We start from the raw sequence: 19769 nt of genomic DNA, 5'->3' as shown, positions 1-19769 counted from the left end.
CTACAAATGTAGAAGCAGGCATTCAAACCAATGTAGTCTGCTCCAAATTTTGTGTTCCTAACCACTATGGTAAAAATCACTCCATATACCTTCAAGCAAAGCATAGTAAATGAACCTAAACCTAAAACCTAAACCTAAACCTAAACCTAAACCTAAAAATCAAAACGTGATTGGGCAATGACCTAAAATGCCTCAGTATTATGGATAAACTACCTATTACACTTACATTAAAAAAAATAAAGTTCTACCATCAATTCACTTTTAGAAATTCTGAATTCAAAAGTCTAATAATGTGTGTATTATACATATAACTTATTGAAGTCTCAAGAAAACAACATCATGAGCTAGGCACTATTATCCTTTCTTTACCAATTCTATAAATTAGGGTTCAAAGAGATTTAAAAAACTACCAAGGATTGTACTTTTATAAACAGTATAACAGGAAATCAAACCAGATTGGCCTTGTTATAAAAATCTGTATTTATTTTCCTATTACTGTCCGTTATAAACTAAGCAAAAAAGTTTGTATAACATTTAGATCTCTAAGGGTGACCATTGTATTTTACAGATTATAGAGATTTTTTAAAACTATCTATTAACTACCAAGCCTTTCATCTTGTAAGGTCGCAGGGAGAACACAAGCATAAGAAAACAGCTGCAGGATCAACTCTGACTTCAATTTACACATAAATTCAGGCTTTTTTAATCAGAGGTAGAGGTGCCAAGAAAAAGTAAAGGTAAAAGAGCTACCCAAGGAATTAAGAAAAATAAATAGAGGAGCTTAAACGAGAAAAATCTGCAAATGGATATAAGAACAATAAACAATGATATGAGCTTATGGGAAAAAGATAAATCCAGAGGGAGAAGAACTCTGAAGGTTGAATCAATATCCCTAGGTCAGTCAGAAGAAAAGAAGTATGTTTAAAACCCTTAGAAATGAGAAAAGGCAGTATCTGGCTAATCCTTCCTTAAAAGTTTCAAGAGATTTGCCCTATAGAGATCAATGAGAAAAAATAAAAAATAAAAATCTTGTAGAAAAAAATATTTTAATATTTCTTATTTCTGGAAATTTAAAAATTTATTAATCTGCTTCTGAAAGCTGACAAAGGTGTATTAAGTTTTTGAAAGTTTTATGAACATTTCATAGACATGGAAAAATATTTACAATTAATGTTTTCTAATGTAAGTTAACTTAAGAAAAATGTAAAAAAAAAAAAAAAAAAAAAGGTTGACCCAAGAAAAAGGTCTTATTTCAACTGGGAGAATTAAGCCTCTTATTTCTAAATTGTATTTGTCCTTCCATAAGAAAGATCCCTTAGCTCCCAGCTTCTCCCAAGGTGGGAAGGATTTGGTTTATGCATCCAGTACCTCAACTTTTTCAAAGGGACTTCCCACAGAACTGGTTTCTTGGAACTTTTCAGTCTCTGATAAGCTTGACAAAGACTAGCTTCCTGAGGGAGAAAAGAGAGACAGTGGCTTGGGTTGGTAGATTGCAGAACCCCTCCCTTCAGTTAGTAAGAATAAGAGAATTAAAAATCCCATTCCCCCCACCCCACCCCAGCTGAAGGCAGGGTGAGGGGAGTTGCTATGTACATCTGAGGCCCCAATTTTTCTGGGGTTGTGCAAAGAAATGGCATACAACTTGCCCATCTCAGAGTACAGATGGGTCCAGAACAATCTGGTTGCCTGGAGGAAAACAAATTTTTAATTGATAGACACCATAACTTCTTCCTTTGACTCAAAGAGTAAATGGACAATAACCACAGCTGTCTGCTTCTCCCTGGGGAGAGAAAGAATTGGTCTGGTCATTCAATTCCACAACTTTCTTACTCATTGCACAGAGGATAGACTTCTTACCTGTGTGTCTCAGAGTGCTGAGGATCTGACTTAATTTAACTACCTGGGGCAAGTAAGAATAGGCACAACTGTCAGCACACTGTGAGCAGATTAAAACACAACAGCAACAAAAGCAGCTACACTCTTCTGGAGAAAGAGTTAAACAGAGCATCTAACTGTCCAACTTTTCTGCAAATGCTCCCCAAAACTGGCTTCCATCTCATTTGTTCTGGTGCACTGACAGAACCCAGCATATTTTAGATAACTGAGGGCTGTAAAGAACAAAGAAAACAGGTTGGAGTAGCATCAAGATTTGAGAATCTCCCAGAATCTTTGTTTAGATTGATTGGTGGGGCTATTTTCCTGTATAAGGCCAATCCATGAAAAAAAGGAGAGGTGGCTACTTTGTTGAATGTGCGGACACCAACACAGAGAGTCAGGTAAAATGAAGAATAACCCAAAAATGTTTCAAACAAAGGAATAAGATAAATCTCCAGAAACAGACTGTAAGGCAATAGAATTATGTGGTTTACCTGACAGGAGTTCAGAATAATATCACAAAGATGCTCACCAAAGTCTAGTGAACACATGAACCACGTGAGAATTTCAACAAAGAGACAGAAAATACTAAATAGTACCAAATAAAATTTATGGAACTAAATAATACAATACCTTAAGCAACTTGTCGTATATATTAGGGAAACTTCATATGACTATAACCTACTTCTTCAGCAGAAAACTTGCAGGCCAGAAAGTAGTGAAATTATATATTTAAAGTGTTGAAAGGAATTGCCAACCAAGACAATTATACCTGCCAACACTCCCCTTAAAAATGAAAGAGAAATAAAGACTTTCCCAAATAAAAGCTGAGAGATTTCATCACCGCTAAACTTGCTTAACAAGAAATGCTAAAGGGAGTTCTTCACATTGAAACAAAAGGATACTAAACAGCAACATGTCAGCATGAGAAAACAACAAAGTCACAGATAATGTAAAGAAACACAGAATACTGTATTACTATAATGGTGGTAAGTCACTTTTAATTCTAGTACAAAATCTATAATAAAGTACTTAAAAAGCTTAAGTACTTAAAATAATTGTAACTAAAAAATGTAACTAATAAAGGTAAATTGTGACAATAAGGTGAAGTGGGGGGGGATTTAAAATGCAGAGTTGTATGTAATTGAACTTGAGTTGTCAGCAGCTAAAAATAACCCACTGGAACTATAAAGTATTTATGGCAACTCTGAGATAACAATAAAAAAGAATACCTAGAGAAGTAACAAATGAAAAAGAGCAAGGAATCAAAGCATATAGATACCAAAAATCAATAAAACACAAAGGAAGAAAAAAAGGCAAATAAAAGAACTACAAGACAAACAGAAAACAACAAAAAGGCAAGAGTGAATCTTTCCATATCAATATTTACTTTCAATATTAATAGATTTAATTCTGCAAACAAAAGACATATAGTGTGGCTAAATGGAAACAAATAAACAAGACCCAATTATATGTTGTCTATAAGAAACTCACTTTAGATTTAAGGTTATACATAAATGAAAGTGAAGAAATGGGGAAAATATTCCATACAAATGGTAACCAAAAAAGAGTGGGGGTGACTATACTTATATTAGACAAAATAGACTTTACATCAAAAACTGTCACAAGAGACAAAAAAGGACATTACATAATGATACATAAGTCAATCCACCAGGAAGATACAACAATTATAAATTTACATGCATTGAACTTAAATACATGAAGCAAACATTGAAGAACTAAATGGAGAAACACACAACAATACAAGAATAGACTCTAATACTCCACTTTTAATAAGGGACAGCCTATCTAGACAGAAGATCAATAAGATTAGCAAGAAAACAAAGGACTTGAATAACACAATGGACTGAATGGACTTAACAGACATAAACAGAACATTCCATACAACAGCATCAAAATACACATTCTTCTCAAATTCACACAGAACTTTCTCCAGGATATAGCACAGGTTAAGTCACAGAACAAATCTTAATAAATGTAAAGACTGAAATCACACCGACTGTCTTTTCTGACCACAATGGAATAAAATTAGAAAACAACAATAGAAGGAACGCTCAAAAATACAAACATATGTGGAAATTAAACAACACACTCAATAACCATTGGTCAAAGAAGAAATCAGAAAGGAAATTAGAAAATAGCTTGAGACAAACACAAATCAAAACAAAACATGTCAAAAAGTATGAGATGCTGTAAATGTAGTTCTAACAAATTTCATCACAGTAAATGTCTGCATTAAAAACAAAGAAATATCTCATAAACAAACCAGCTTCTACATCAAAGAGCTAGAAAAAAAAAAAAAAACTAAGGCTAAGCTTAGCAGTAGAAAGGAAATAAGATTAGAGCTGAAATCAACAAATAAAGGGCATAAAGTGATAGAAAAAATTAACAAAACTAAAAGTTGGTTTTTTAAAAAGATAAAATTGAAAAACCATAGCCAGACCAAGAAGAAAAGAGAAAATACTCAAATAAATAAAATCAGGAATAAAAGAGGTGATATTACAACTGAATAATCTGGAAGAAATGAAATGGATAAATTCCTAGATATATACAGACTACCAAGACTGAATCATGAAGAAATGGAGTTTGAAGAGATATATAGTCTCTATGGAGATTGACTCAGTCATGAAAAATATCCCAACAAAGAAAAGTCTAGTACCAGATGGCCTCATTGGTGACTTCTACCAAACATTTAAAGAATTAATGCCAACCCTCAAACTCTTCCAAAAAATTAAAGATGACTGATAACTTCCAAACTCATTCTATGAGGCCAGCATTATACTCATATCAAAGTCAGATAAAGACACCATAAGGGAGGAAAACTATAGGTCAATATCCCTGATGAATATGGATGAAAAAATTCTCAAAAAAATACGAGCAAACAGAATCTAACACCATATTAAGCATGAGCATGATCATATGTCATGGTCAAGTGGAATTTATCCCTGGGATGCAAGGATGCTTTAACATATGAAAATCAATATGACATGAACAGAATAAAGAACAAAAATCACATGATCATTTTAAGAGATGCAGAAAAAGGATTTGACCAAATTCAACACCTTTTCATGATAAAAACTCTCAACAGACTAGAAATAGAAGGAAGGGTTATATAGGAAAAAGCCCATAGCAAACATCATACCCAATGATGAAAAGCTAAAACTTTTCCTCTAAGATTAAAAACAAGACAGGGACTTCACTTTTGCCACTTCTATTCAACAAAGTACTCTAAGTACCAACCAGAACAATTAGACAAGAAAATAAATCGTAGGTATCCAAATCAGAAAGAAGTAAAATTGGAGACATGACCTTATATATAGAAAGCCTGAAAGACCCCATTAAAATACACCTTTTAATTTAATTTTTAATTTTTTTATTTTTTATAAACATATTTTTTTATCCCCGTGGGGTATAGATCTGTGAATCGCCAGGTTTACACACTTCACAGCACTCACCAAAGCACATACCCTCCCCAATGTCCATAACCCCACCTCTCTTCTCCCAACCCCCCTCCCCCCAGCAACCCTCAGTTTGTTTAAAATACACCTTTTAGAACTAACAAACTCAGTAAAGTTTCAAGGTATAAAATCAATATTTAAAAACCAGTTGCATTTCTACACACCCAACAACAAGCTACCCAAAAAGGAAATTAGAAAAACAATCTTACTTACAATAGCATGCAAATGATAAAAAATTTAGGAACAAAATTAGGAATAAAATAAAGGAGATAAAATATTTCTGTACTGTAAGTGACAGAACACTGAAAAAAAAGATATTTTAAAAGATACAAATGGAAAGGCATCCCATGTGCATAGACTACAAGACTTAATATTTTTAAAATATCTTCACTATGCTGAGAGATCTATAGATTCCATTCAATCTCTATCAAAATCTCAATGATATTTTTATAGAAATAAAAATAAATCTAAAATTTATATTATACCACCTAAGTTTCTAAATACCTAAATCTGTCTTAAAAAATAAAAACGAAGCTGAGTGAAGTCACAGTACCTGATTTCATAATATATTACAAAGCTCTGGTAATCAAAACAGTATGGTTGGCATAAAAACAGACATTTAGACAAATGAACAGTAGCGAGAACCTAGAAATAAATCCATGCATATATGGTCAATTGATTTTTAACATGAATACCAAGAATACACAATGGGGAAAGAATAGTTTCTTCAATAAATGGTGTTAGAAAAACTGAACATTCCCATGAAAAAGAATGAAACTGTATCTTTATCCCATACCATACATAAATATCATTCAAAACAGATTGTGCTAACACAGAAGAAAAGTTTCACAACATTGGTCTTCAAAGAGATTTCACATATATAACACCAAAAGCATAAGCAACAAACACAAAAATATACAAGAAAAATAAACAAACAGAGGCCCCCAAACAAGCAAAGAACAAGTCATATTAAAAAGCCTCTGCACACTAAGGAAATAAGCAACAGAATAAAAAAGCACTCTACAGAACAGAAGAAAATACTTGCAAACCATATTTCTGATAAGGGATTAATATCCAAAATATATAAGGAAATCTCACAACTCAACAGCAAAAAACCCACTAATAATCCAATTTTTAAATGTGATAAAGAATTGGATAAACATTTCTCCAAAGAAGAAATACAAATAGCTAGCAGGTATATATTTTAAAAAACTATTCAACATTACTAATCATCAGGGAAATGCAAATCAAAACCACAATGATTTATCACCTCACACCCGTCACAATGGCTATCTTCAAAAAAAAAAAAAAAAAAAAGAAAAAGGACAAGTATTGGTAAAAATATGGAAAAATAAGAACCCTTGTATACTATTGACAGAAATGCAAAATGGTTCAGCTGCTATTAAAACCAGTATGGAATTTCATTAAAAAAAAAATTTACAACTGCCATATTATCTAGCAATCCCACTACTGGATACTTATCCAAAAATACTGAAATCAGGATTTCAAAGAAATATTAGCACTTCCAGTTTCATTGCAGCACTATTCACAATAGCCAAGAAATGCAAACAAACTACATATTCATCAATAGATAAATGGATAAACAATGGTATATATACCTTGGAATATTATTCAGCTTTTAAAAAGAAGGAAATTCTGCAAAATATGACACCAGGGATAAACCTTGAAAACATTATGCTAGATGAAAGACAAATACTGGGGCAACTGGGTGGCTCAGTTGGTTAAGCATCTGCTTTCAGTTCAGGTCATGATCCCAGTGTCCTGGGATCAAGCCCCGTGTCTGGCTCCTCACTCAGGGGGAGTCTGCTGCTCCCTCTCCCTCTGTCTGCCTCTCTCCTAGCTCATACTCTCTCTCAAATAAATAAAATCTTTGAAAGATAAATACTGCATGATTCCACTTATATGAGGTGTCTAAACTAGTCAAATTCACACAATCATAGAATGAAAATTATGGTCACCAGGCACTGGATGAAGGGGGGAATAGGGAATTACTTATCAAGTTTCAGTTAAGCAAGATGAGTAAATTCTAGAGATTTGCTGTACAACATTGCACCTATAATCAGCACTGATATGCTTAATAAACTTCTGGAAAATTTTTTAAAATAAACATAATGAAATGAATACATTATTTCAGGTATTTTAGAGATTAAATATATAGATCAATAACATCAGCAAAGTAAATATTACCAACTTTATGTCAATACATTTATACATTTATAACTAAAATGAAATGGACAAACTCCTAGAAACCCATAAGTGACCAAAAACTAACACAAAAAGGAAATACAAAATTAGAATAATTCTATTAGAATTAGATAAATAAAATCAGATGTCAAAACTTTTTCCAAAAAGTATATACCAACCTGAGGTCATTTAACCGACAGATTCTGACAATATATAATTTTCATCTTATAAAGCCATAACAGAAAAAAAAAATCTGACCAAATGAATTTTATGAGACTAGCATAACCTTAATGCAAAAAAATGACAAGGAGAATACAAGGGAAAAAGTACAATGCTAACAAGGTATTAGAGAAAATATGGAGTTACAAAACTAAAGTTACAAAATAAAGCATTGGCAAACTGGTTCCAACAATATATGAAAAGGATATTTCATCATGATCAAATTGGGTTTCTTCCAGAAATGTAAATTAGAAAATTGATTAATATAAATCACCATATGAATGGAATATAAATTTCTTTTCAAGAAATTCACTTTTAGAGAGAGAGAGGGTGTGCTAGCAGGATGAGGGGCAAAGGGAGAGGGAGAGAATATCGAGCGGACTTCATGCTGAGCACAGAGCCAACATGTGGCTCCATCCCACAATCATGAAACCAAGAGTCACACACCCAACTGATTGAGCCAGCCAGGTGCCCACATGTGAATGGACCGTAGCAGAAAAATATCATGTGATTATTTCAATTGGTTGAGAAACAGCCTTCAGTGAAATTCAACATCTGTTAATTTAAAAACAAAAACAAAAGCAAAACCTCGATCATCAGGGAAAGTAAAATTAAGTCACCCATTTCACCCACAAGTTTGTGGAAAATTTAAAGCCAGAGATTATTAAATACAGGCAAGGATATGGGACATTTATAGATTGCAAGCAGGACTAAAATTTGATATCCTTTCATTGTGTTAAAGATGCACCTCCCTTACCACTTAACAATCCCAGTTCTATGTACATATACTAGAGGAACTGTTGAACAGATACACCAGAAGATGGGCAAAGAATATTTATAGCAGTATAAATTGTTGTAACGAAGAAAATGAAACCAGTCTATAGATTTATCAATTGTAAGATAAATAAAGTTTGTATGAAAAAGTCTACAGTAGCAAAAATGAATGATTTACAGCCACATACTTCAAAATAAATGAGGCTCAGGGACATAACATTGTAGGGGGGAAAAAAGGCAAATCACAGAAGAGTAAACACAGTATGATTCCATTTCTGTAAATTTCAAAAACCTATAAAATCAAACTACATTAACTAGATAGAGATACAAACACATAAAGTAGAGGTGTGAAATTAAGGAAAGGCACACAGAAAAATTCAGATGTAATGATAATATTCTAATTCTAAAACTGGTGATACCCAGATGTTTATTTTATTACTATTCTTTTTATCTTACTCAGATATTATTAATATTCCTTTCATCAACTTTATATTTAGAAACAAATTAAAATATATCAAATGAAAAATATAAGGATATAGGTTTTTTTCCTGTCCCAATGTGATACAATTTCAAGTTAGTATTAGAAAGCTGATGCGGAGGTTTTCTTCTTCATAATGAGTGGCTTCTAAAGAATTTAGTTCTGCACAGCACACAAATTGTTGGCATAAAGATGGCTGCAGAGTATGCACAATTTATTGTCCTTTGAAAATCAATGTGCTACTTAACCACTTTGCTAAGTAACAGAAAGATGCACAAGCAAGAGTTTGTAGATTCCCAAATGCCCTGCCTGTCTTGTTCACTTTTGCTCATCTTTCTATTTTATGTAACTCATTCTGTACAAACATATTTCTCATCTCTTTTTTTCTCTACCCGAAATGCTCAAGGACATAATGGATAAAATGGAAAAATTCATCTTCAAATCAATACAGTTCTAAAAAATAATCTGAAAATATTGCAGTAGTCTTGTATTTTCATGTTGATGGCAAATTTTGTACTCCCATGGTTTTACACAGCAATATTAAGACTTGAGTTACATGAGCCATACAATGAGAAACTTGCCACAAGAATAAATTAATATTAAACATTGATATTGACACAATGATTTTTATTACTATTAAAGTAGTAAATGCAGTTAACATAGAGTGCCTGAAGTCAAGCACTCTATAAGAAATAGCACATTTTCTTATTACTAAGATATAGTTTTATATTCTAACAGTGTTGACAGAGCAATTGTTAGTCTTTTATCAGTAAATTAATTCCACTTAAAATACATTCTACCTTGGATATATAGTTCCATTTTAATATAAATACCATTATAAAAATATACTCTGTAGTATTAATTTGGAGGATCTTCAACGTTTAAGGTGATATACCTTTTTGTCCTTAAAAATTTGGTTAAGGTTCATCCACTTTCAACATAGCCATTCAGTTTTTAAAAATTCTTGCGAGCCTGCAAATTAAAAGTATGGTAACAAGGACAGGGGATGGAATACAGAAGAAAAAGAAACACTCCATACACTCTCGTACAAGGCAACACATTAATTTTTTTTATTTAAATGATAATATAAAGCAACAAAGAGACATCACAATGATAAGAAAATTATTCTTAAGTGTGTAGAGGGGAAGAGATTATTGTGGATTTTTACATTTTTTTTAAAGATTTTATTTATTTGAAAGTGAGAGAGAGGATGTACATGTACATGAGCGGGGTAGAGGCAAAAGGAGAAGGAGAAGCAGACTCCCCTCTAAGCAGTGAGCAGGGATACCAATGCAGGTCTTGACCCGAGCACCTGGGATCATGACCTAAGCCAAAAGCAGACACTTAACCTACTGAACCATGCAGGTGCAGGTTTGACCAATCTGGAAAGTCTAATGAAAGACCTGATATGAAAGTTAGATATAAAAGAATGAGTACAATGTAGATAAGTAGGGAGACTTTCATGCTAAAACAATAATCACATCAGAGAATGAAGACAGAAAAGCATAAAATAAAGAAGACAGTGAGTAGATTATAGTCATTGTATTACCGTCTCTACCTTCTCAGAAGAATGAAAGACTTATGGCATGACCACATGAGCAGGTGACTACTTCTGGCCTACACATTAAATTCTCATCCAAGACCCACCACCAGAACTTCTTTTCCCTTAGCCACAATGGCTGGCAGTGTTTCAGAAGTGTTTGCTCTGTCAGTCTGGGTCCCAAAAAAGAACAGTGTGGATTAGAGGACCAGCTGAGCTTCAGAGACAGGTAGGGGGCATGCATCTCTCATTTGAAGTCACTGAGATTTAGGAGCTGCCTGTTACCACCACATAACCTAGCCCATTTTGACTCTTTCACAGATGGAATACTTAGAAGAACAAGGAGACATGAATTTAAACAAGAAGATTATGAAGAAGTTTAAGTGCCAGGTGAAAATATTTCAAGTTTATTAAATAAGTAGCCTATAGGAAATCATTGAAGTTTTATGAAGAAAGAAAGGGACTAGTCAATGTAGAGTTTTAAAATAAGTGTGGGCACAGCAATAGGATGAATTATACAGAAGACAACAAGAGATACAGAGATCAGTTAACAGGCTATTGCAGTAAACAAACAAACAAACAAAAAGATACATTTCTGAACAGAGAATAACTGATAATAAGACAAGAGAGAGGAAAAGTGAAAAATGCATCCAGCATTTCAAGCCTGAATGCTTTGGAAAAAACATAATACAATTAAGATATATAACAATCCAACTGCAAGGATTGTCTCTCTCTCCACGTGTGTTAATAATAGTGTCATTTTCTTAAACTGATTTTGACAGAAAGATTACTGCAGATGTGTCCAGTGTGGGGTGACAGTAGATCAGATAAGTCTATGTGTCCAATAAGGATATGGAGATATGGAAACAGAAAAGTTCAAAGGTCAAAGCTAGAGAATTAGATCTGGGAGCCATCTGCATACTGGCTGGCTTTGGATAGTTGTCTAGATGGTGATGACATTCACGAGGATAGACAGTGCACGGGGAGAAACCATTTCAGGAGTGTCTCAGTCAGCATTTGATGTAGGAAGCAGAATTCACAGATGAGTAACAGCTGTTTCCACCCAGAGATAAGGACTCTGCTGCCAACACCACATCTGGGAAACTGACAGGTGAACACAGAGCTCCAGCTGCCAGCACTCATGTCTGATGGAGATGTTTTCAGTTCAAACCACTGTAGAAAAGAATGACTTTCACCTTCCCAGCAGTTCATGAGTGCATTTCATTGGCAGTACCTCCATCATATCCAGCACCCCAGCCACAAAGGAGTCTTCCAAAAGCAATGTGTAGACTAATAGCCCTCTAACTTGCGAAGGGGGTAACAGTGCTGAAACACAGAAAGGGAACAGAAATGGGTGTTGCTTATTGCAGCGAAATGATATCTAGCCCAGGGAGTAATAGTAATAAGCTTAGTTTCACTTGTGCTGAATTCAATGGTTCCTCTGAGACTTCGAAGTGAAGAAAAATAATATCCCTCAGACAGTTATAAATAAGATTCAGGAATCTTGGAGAAAGATTTGGAATGAGTATCAACATTTAGATGGTAGTTGAAGGAACTGAGACTGTTCAGAGAGAATATGATCATTTGAAGTGTTAATTCTCCTTCCAGATGACTACCAGTATTCAAAAGGAAAGCCTGCATTCAAAGGCAGAAGGAAAGAGAAATCAAGAGTATTTGTTCCATATTAAGATTTAGCAGTACACCATTCCTAACACAGAATTTCCAAGTACTATACTCAAAATAATATAAATCAATCCATACATGCACACAAAAGTGGTAGCTAAGAAAAGTGACAGATATATTAACTACCTTGATTGTGCTAACCATTTCTTGATATATACACATGACAAATTATCATGTTGTATGCCCTAAATCTACAAAATATTATTTGTCATTACATGTCAATAAAGCTCGAAAAAAAAATAGTTGGTCATCCTATTTTTAAGACAGGCTGACAAACCCTATCATGGTATTCTCACCACTAATGCATTTGAGGACCAGATAACACAAAATTGTGGCCAAAAACTGTCCTGGAATATTCTTAATGCTTTTTTTTTAACCCCCTTACCTGCTTTCCCTTTAATATGAAGAGTGCAGACTTTCATCCCTTGGCCTCGATTCTGATACAGACTTTGACTCTAGATTTGGTGTTGCTCTTTTGTTGTTGGGCATTTTACTTTCATTGTCTATGTAACTGGACTTGAACTTATCCCCTTGACTCCCACATGTTCAGTGAATGCAGTTGCCAGGCTGAAATGCTGTGCAGCTAGCTCAATGAGAGCAAACTGTCCTTAGGACTTGTACCTTGTTTCCTGTTAAAGTCTAGTTAAAATACAAATGGTAGCTATTTCATTAGGCAAACCTAAAAATGGTCTTTTTGTACTTGTAATTTCTTAGTGTTCAGATTTCACTTTTGAACTGAACTACAAATCAATAAAGCAACATTAAATGCCTGAGTCAAACAATGAGGCACAGTAGTGTGCTCTAAGCCACAATTTTCCAGGTTTGTGCAAATGGGACATGCCTAAATATTTACAATACTATATATATATTTGCTCTACTAATGAGGTCTTGCACACACAACACACACACACACTATGTGTACATATGTATGTATATGTATGTATGTGTGCACACACATACATACACATACCTATATACACATAGCAGGTAGTAGGAAAGTAAATTTTTTACTTTTTTAAAGGTCAATTCTTTTTTTTTTTAATTTTTTATTTTTATAAACATATATTTTTATCCCCAGGGGTACAGGTCTGTGAATCGCCAGGTTTACACACTTCCCAGCACTCACCAAAGCACGTACCCTCCCCAATGCCCATAACCCCACCTCCCTTCTCCCAAACCCTCTCCCCCCAGCAACCCTCAGTTTGTTTAGTGAGATTAAGAGTCACTTACGGTTTGTCTCCCTCCCAATCCCATCTTGTTTCATTGTAAAGGTCAATTCTTATGCCCCAAGATAAACAATATTATCATGTGAAAAAATGGAAGTCTAATGTAGGCACTGTGGAATTTCAACCACATTTGAACTTACTTTATAAATTTTAAGTATACAATATTTTCTGCTAACATCACCATTCTGTATATTAGATTCCCCAAACTTATTTACCTTATGATTGAAAGTGTATCTCCTTTAACCAACACCTCCCCATTTTCCCAACTACTCATCCTTTGGCAACAGCCATTCTACTCCCTGTTTCAAAGAGTTTGACCTGTATAGATGCCACAAACAAGAGAGATTATATAGCATTTGTCTTTCTCTGATGTATTATTAAGTGTAATAATATGGGTTTAAAAACATACATTCATAATAAATTTTTATAATATTTCTGCCTTTTGAAGAGCAATTTATCTTTTCTTTTCAGGCTTTATGGGATATTTAAATTTTGTAGCCAAATTATTGTGTACTCTTAAGATACATGAATGGAAGTCTTTAAAAGGAGAATGTAAATATAATGGGACTAATTAAACATATAAATTGGCCCAAATTTAATTTTTTTAAGAATTATCTTGACATGCTGCTTTTTTCCCTAGAATGTTTTACTCTTATTTCCTTTTCCATAAATACTTCTCTGCGATACAGAAAATGTGTAATACACATTACACTATTCTTCGTGTTCATCAAATGTGATGATATCAAGTTCAATATCCTTGGAACACAAGTGTTTGATCATGGAATCATGGATTTTACTTACTAGATCTATCCAGCTTTCCAAAAATGTTCATCCACTTTGTATCTACAGACTTTTGGTAGACCATCTGTTAGTCAATCCAATCTTTTTTGCATCTATATAGTAATTATAATTATTATACATGTCTAAAATGGCCATCATTTCTGGGGCACCTCAGTGGCTCAGTTATTGAGTGGCTGACTCTTGATTTTGTCTCAGGTCATGATCTCAAGGTGCTGGGATTGAGCCCTGCATCAACTCCTTGCTCAGTGGAGAGTCTGCTTGAGATTCTTTCTCCTTCTCCTTCTGCTCTTCCTGGTCATGCTCGTTCTCTCTCTCTCATGCTCTCTCAAATAAATAAATCTTTTAAAAAATAAGTAAAATAAAATGGCCATCATTCTTAAATTCCTCAAAGCATATTAGATGTCATCATGCATTATACTTCTCTTTCTCAAGACAGGTAATTTGTACTTGAGAAATTGCAGTTGGATTCCAAGTAAGTTCGTTTTAGTAAATTGAGGAAGTCTGGGGGCACTTGGATGGCTCAGTCATTAAGGGTCTGTCTTCAGCTCAGGCCATGATCCCAGGGTCCAGGGATTGAGCCTCCCCATTGGGCTCCCTGCTCAGTGGGAAGCCTGCTTCTCCCTCCCCCACTCCTTCTGCTTATGTTCCCTCTCTTGCTGTGTCTCTCTCTGTCAAATAAATAAAATCTTTAAAAAAAAATTTTTTTGAGGAAGTCTGGCTTCCCTCTTCTGGTGACATTTCTTTTTTTTTTTTTTCTTTTTTTTAGACTTGAAGCAGTTTATTTCCCAAAAATAAGTCACATTTTTGCTGTATGAGTATTTTCTGTGACATAAGATCACATAGACTGATGTCATTAGTCTGTCTTTTTCTGGGCTTCATATGGCCATCCAACAATTCTGGAAAACTCCATATAAATTTCTCTTTTACTGTAATTCTTTTTTCCATTTTCATCCTCGATGTATTTCCTCATTTGGAAATCTTTTCTCTTAATTTCAGAAAGTCATTCTTTGTGTTTTTTTGTTTTTGTTTTCTTTTTCTTAAAGAACATTTTATTTAAAATGGCAGTAAATACAATATATAGCTCCCTCCAAGTCCTTCTTTTTGCCTCATACTTTGAAAACATGATTTTACAGCAAGCCAGCATTTTAAAATCTTTTCTATGGCCAGCAACAATGATATCTCTCTTAGAAGCACATGTCTAATGAGGCTATCTCCTTTCATTTCTATAAAGTTGAATATATCATTAAGTGCTTCTGTATATTTTAAGGAAACTGAAAGATGGGCATAAATATTCATCATAAATGTTTCAATAACACAGGTGAGTGTAAAGATAATATAATATGAAACTATTTTTAGAAGTCTTGTGTGCAAGGTGCTCAGGACATTTAGCTGGTAAGATCTTTTTCATTATCCTTGGGAAGAAGTTTACGGACTGAACAGAATTTGTCAAAATTTATAACTGTACTGCCTATAAAATATGAAGATGCATGAGTAAACTCTATTTTGTATTTGGACAAGATTTCAACAGTCTTTTGTTTTACATTTTCTGAAGCTTTACTAAAATCTTCAGAGAAATCAAAATGTTTTGAAACTCCATTTTCAAATCAAAGTGCCTAAGAACTGGTAGGAGTCTTTTTCTGTTGCTATAATTTAAGACCTCACTTAATATACTATGGAAAGTATGAGCATTGGTAAGATCCAACAGATCAGCTCAACACACTTATCAAAATTCTTTATGTTTATTCTAGGACATTCTGAGTTTAGTTGCAACCTCAGAAAATAACTTTATTTACTTCCATAGGGCAATTAGGTAATGATACAACATGTACACTCTTTCTTGTGGTATTCCAAAGCTAATTCAGGAGCTACTGTTTTTTGCTGAGTGTTGGTTTCTTTTTGGGAGATGGAAAGCTTTTGATTGATTTAGGTATACTCGCCTGTCTTATCCCAACCTGTGAGATACATTCCTCGTAAGATTTTTCACATTCCCTTGCTTAATCCCAATAATTTTCTGCATATTGAGCCTTCTTTGTTTCTGTATTTGCCTTCCTAATACAGTTGTATGTACCATTCCATCTATTCTTTTTTTTTCTTTTAAGATTTTATTTATTTATTTGAGAGACACAGAGAGAGAGCACTAGAGGGAGAAGCAGACTCCCCACTGAGCCCACTGAGCAGGGAGCCTGATGCAGGGCTCAAACCCAGGACCCCGGGAACAGGACCTGGGCCGAAGGCAGACGCTTCACCGACTGAGACACCCAGGTGCCCCCCTTCCATCTATTCTCAAAATAACACAATCATTTAGACTTTTTCATGATGTCTTAGTCATGTTGGAACTGGTATTATAATCATTCCCATTTTCACTTTATGAACTCTAAGAAAATATGGTCACTCTAAGGTTGTGAAGAACAATAACATTTCATGGTGTTAAAAATTAAAGTAACACTATCTCAATACAAAGCACAGCAGTTAATATATAGGCAAAGACAAAAACAGAGTAACATACTCACAATAGCAACACACTTAAATTATATACTTTAATTGCATCCATAGCTGTAAACCACAAATCATGGTTTCCAGCATCAGTGACCAGAGAAAAAGAAGGGAAGGAAAAAACATGACAGCAACCATAACTTATGCCATATTCATTTGACACTAAAAAAAAAAAAAAAAAAAAAAAAAAAAAAAAAATGTTGCCATCCCCTAATTTTGGGGCTATCATGTGCATTTTATACTTTTTGCTGTCCCTCCTCATTCATCTCTAAAAATTGGGACTTCTCACATTCTTAGGAGGGGTTTCCTAAGACATAAGATTTTTAGTACTAAAACCTGGATGATTAGTCACCTGCTTTAAAAACCAGAGAAAGACTTGGTAGCTGTCAGTCATATCTACACACAAAACCCATCTGAATCAGCTGATAAGTTAACTCTCCGGTTGTTTGAACAATTAGGCCATTTAATCAGAGTGGTTGTCGTTTCTGGACACAAACCGGGCAAACACCTTTGGAAGAATGTAGCATCTTCATGGGGGCCTGATCCACCCTGGATAGGAACTAATCTGACTTCCTCATAAAGCCCAATAGAACTGGAAGTGTTTGAAAATTGTCTCGATGACCAAATGTGAAGGTTGGGGTTTTTATGCTATCATACCTCTAAACTCCAGGAAGCTCAATATTTGTCAATGGAACTTCCTTACAATGTTTTAAGTTAGCTGTCCATCTCTCAGATCACAGGGACCACATTAATCTAGACTGCTTGCCATCTATATACGTTTAATAAAGCCTTTAGTGAAATGAACTGGACCGGCTCTTGTACAATTTTGCATAATCACAGACTATTATACATACCTATTCTTTTGGAAAGCAGCTTCATAGGTAGGATTTCCCCACAGATTTATAGTTTCTACTTAAGCCCTTTATAGATCTATAAATAAAAAGCTAATAAGCTAGAAAACTTGGCTCTTACACACTCATGCTGTTTGAATTTTTAATGCTTACTGAGAGCTCTTCTTTTTGGGATCTTGCTGAATTAGGAGAACTTCAGATCACCAAGTAATGAATGCTCCATCTTCTTGTAACACAGAGCTTGAACAAAGTGTTCCTTAACCCAGACCAGGGTAAAGGGCCAACACCTTTACTCTGAAAGACAGGTGGGTGTCTAGTTTCAAGCAGAAATTCAGACAGCTTTACAGAATCCAGAGTCCCAAGCTTCTGTTATGAAATGAGCCCAGTCACTGAACATATGCAGTATGTTCACTATTTCATTTCCTTCCTCCCCTGAACTCTAAATAAATAGTGCCATTGAGAAAGCTATGTATTTATGTTATGGGTACTTTTAAAATCTATAAAGCAGCATATTTGGTGAAATGCCTCTTTTCAACTTTTGTTATGGAATTCTTTTTACCTCTTAAGAACAAACTAGAAGTCAGAAAAACCAGAAGTTAGTCTTATCCCAGCCACTCTGTTCTGACCTTGAGTGTGTCAATGATCTCACTTTCTATAAAAGCTCCATCTTCCACCAAGTCAGTGAAACAAAGTCTAAAGAATCAATGCCTCCTATGTATACTTCCCCTTCCAATCAGGGATAACTGTTAAGTAAATCTTTTCAAAGTGTTCCTGGCAAATATGCTTATTTTCTGTGCTTATAGTGCTAAAGACATTGTCTATGATATTTAATAGTATAGAATATGTAAATAAAGATATATGATGATTATATAGATGATTATTTGTATATATACAAATTAATAATGCCAATATACAAATAATGTTGATTATTTATATATCTACAAATTAAAATTGAAGCTTGGATATACAAAACTATTATATAAGTAAATTATATCATGTCATTTTATCTAATACTTGTAAGCTTTGACCCTAAACAGACTAGTTGTTTATAACTAGTATGAGGATTAATTGCTTGGCTTTCAAATATTTTAAAAATCCCCCAAATGATGAAAAATAATTAAACCCAATACTTACTGAATCCTTAATATAGGCAAAGAACTGGTTTTGTATATTATGTGTATTGACTCATTTATTCTCAACAATCTTTTTAAATAACTATCATTATTATCCCCATTTTGCAGATGAGAAAACTGAAATGCATAGAAGTTTAAATAACTTGCATCAAGTCATGAAACTGGCAAGTGAAGAGTCAGGATTAAGCCTGTCTGATATTATAAGAACATTTGACAATGAATTATTCCCAGTGGGTCATAACTGTAAATATTTATGTTCCTGAAAAGAACACTGAATTCCAGTGGCATTTCACTAAGACTTGTCAAACAGTTGGTTTGGTCATAGGTTGTCTTGGACAATATGAAAAAGTCACTGAAATCATTTAAGCCCCACAAGTTTGAACAGACTGCCCTTGAGTACATCCATGCATGCCCCAGTGAATTATTAACTATTCAGCTATCTTGTCTCAACAGCCTCTTTAACTTTTATAAGGCATTTGGTAAAGAAACTCCAGTTTTAAGGCCTAATTCTCTGGCAGAGAGCTATTGCCAGCCAAGTCTTCTTGAGAATTTCTAGAACCACATGTCACTTATGGAATCACACAAACAAACTGGATCACAGAGATTTTTCAGTTGAGTGTGTCCACTGAACATTATTTCATCTTGTAGCTCTCCAATGATATTCAGAATGCAGGGGGGGTCTAACGATTCCCCACAGCCTCCTTGAAGCCAACACTGGGATCATTCTTTGAGTCTTTGCTTTATGTGAGCAAATAGAGGCCAACAAGATACTTAGTGTTCTGACACATTCAAACTAGCCAATCACAACATGGAAACCACTCAGCTAATTATTAACATATACTTTGATCATACATTATACTCATCCTTCCAGGTTCTAAAGGTCTTTATCTTAGATACTAAGAATCAAAACTGCAATGAACAGGGGATTGAATGGAGGCAAATAGGAAACCTTAAGCCTCAACTTTAGGAAACAGCGCTACCAGCTCTAGCTGATTGTTTCCCAAAGGGAAGG

This window comes from Mustela nigripes, chromosome 3 (assembly GCF_022355385.1).
Source record: "Mustela nigripes isolate SB6536 chromosome 3, MUSNIG.SB6536, whole genome shotgun sequence".
In the NCBI taxonomy this organism is placed as follows: Eukaryota; Metazoa; Chordata; class Mammalia; order Carnivora; family Mustelidae; genus Mustela; species Mustela nigripes.
This window is presented reverse-complemented; position numbering follows the sequence as displayed.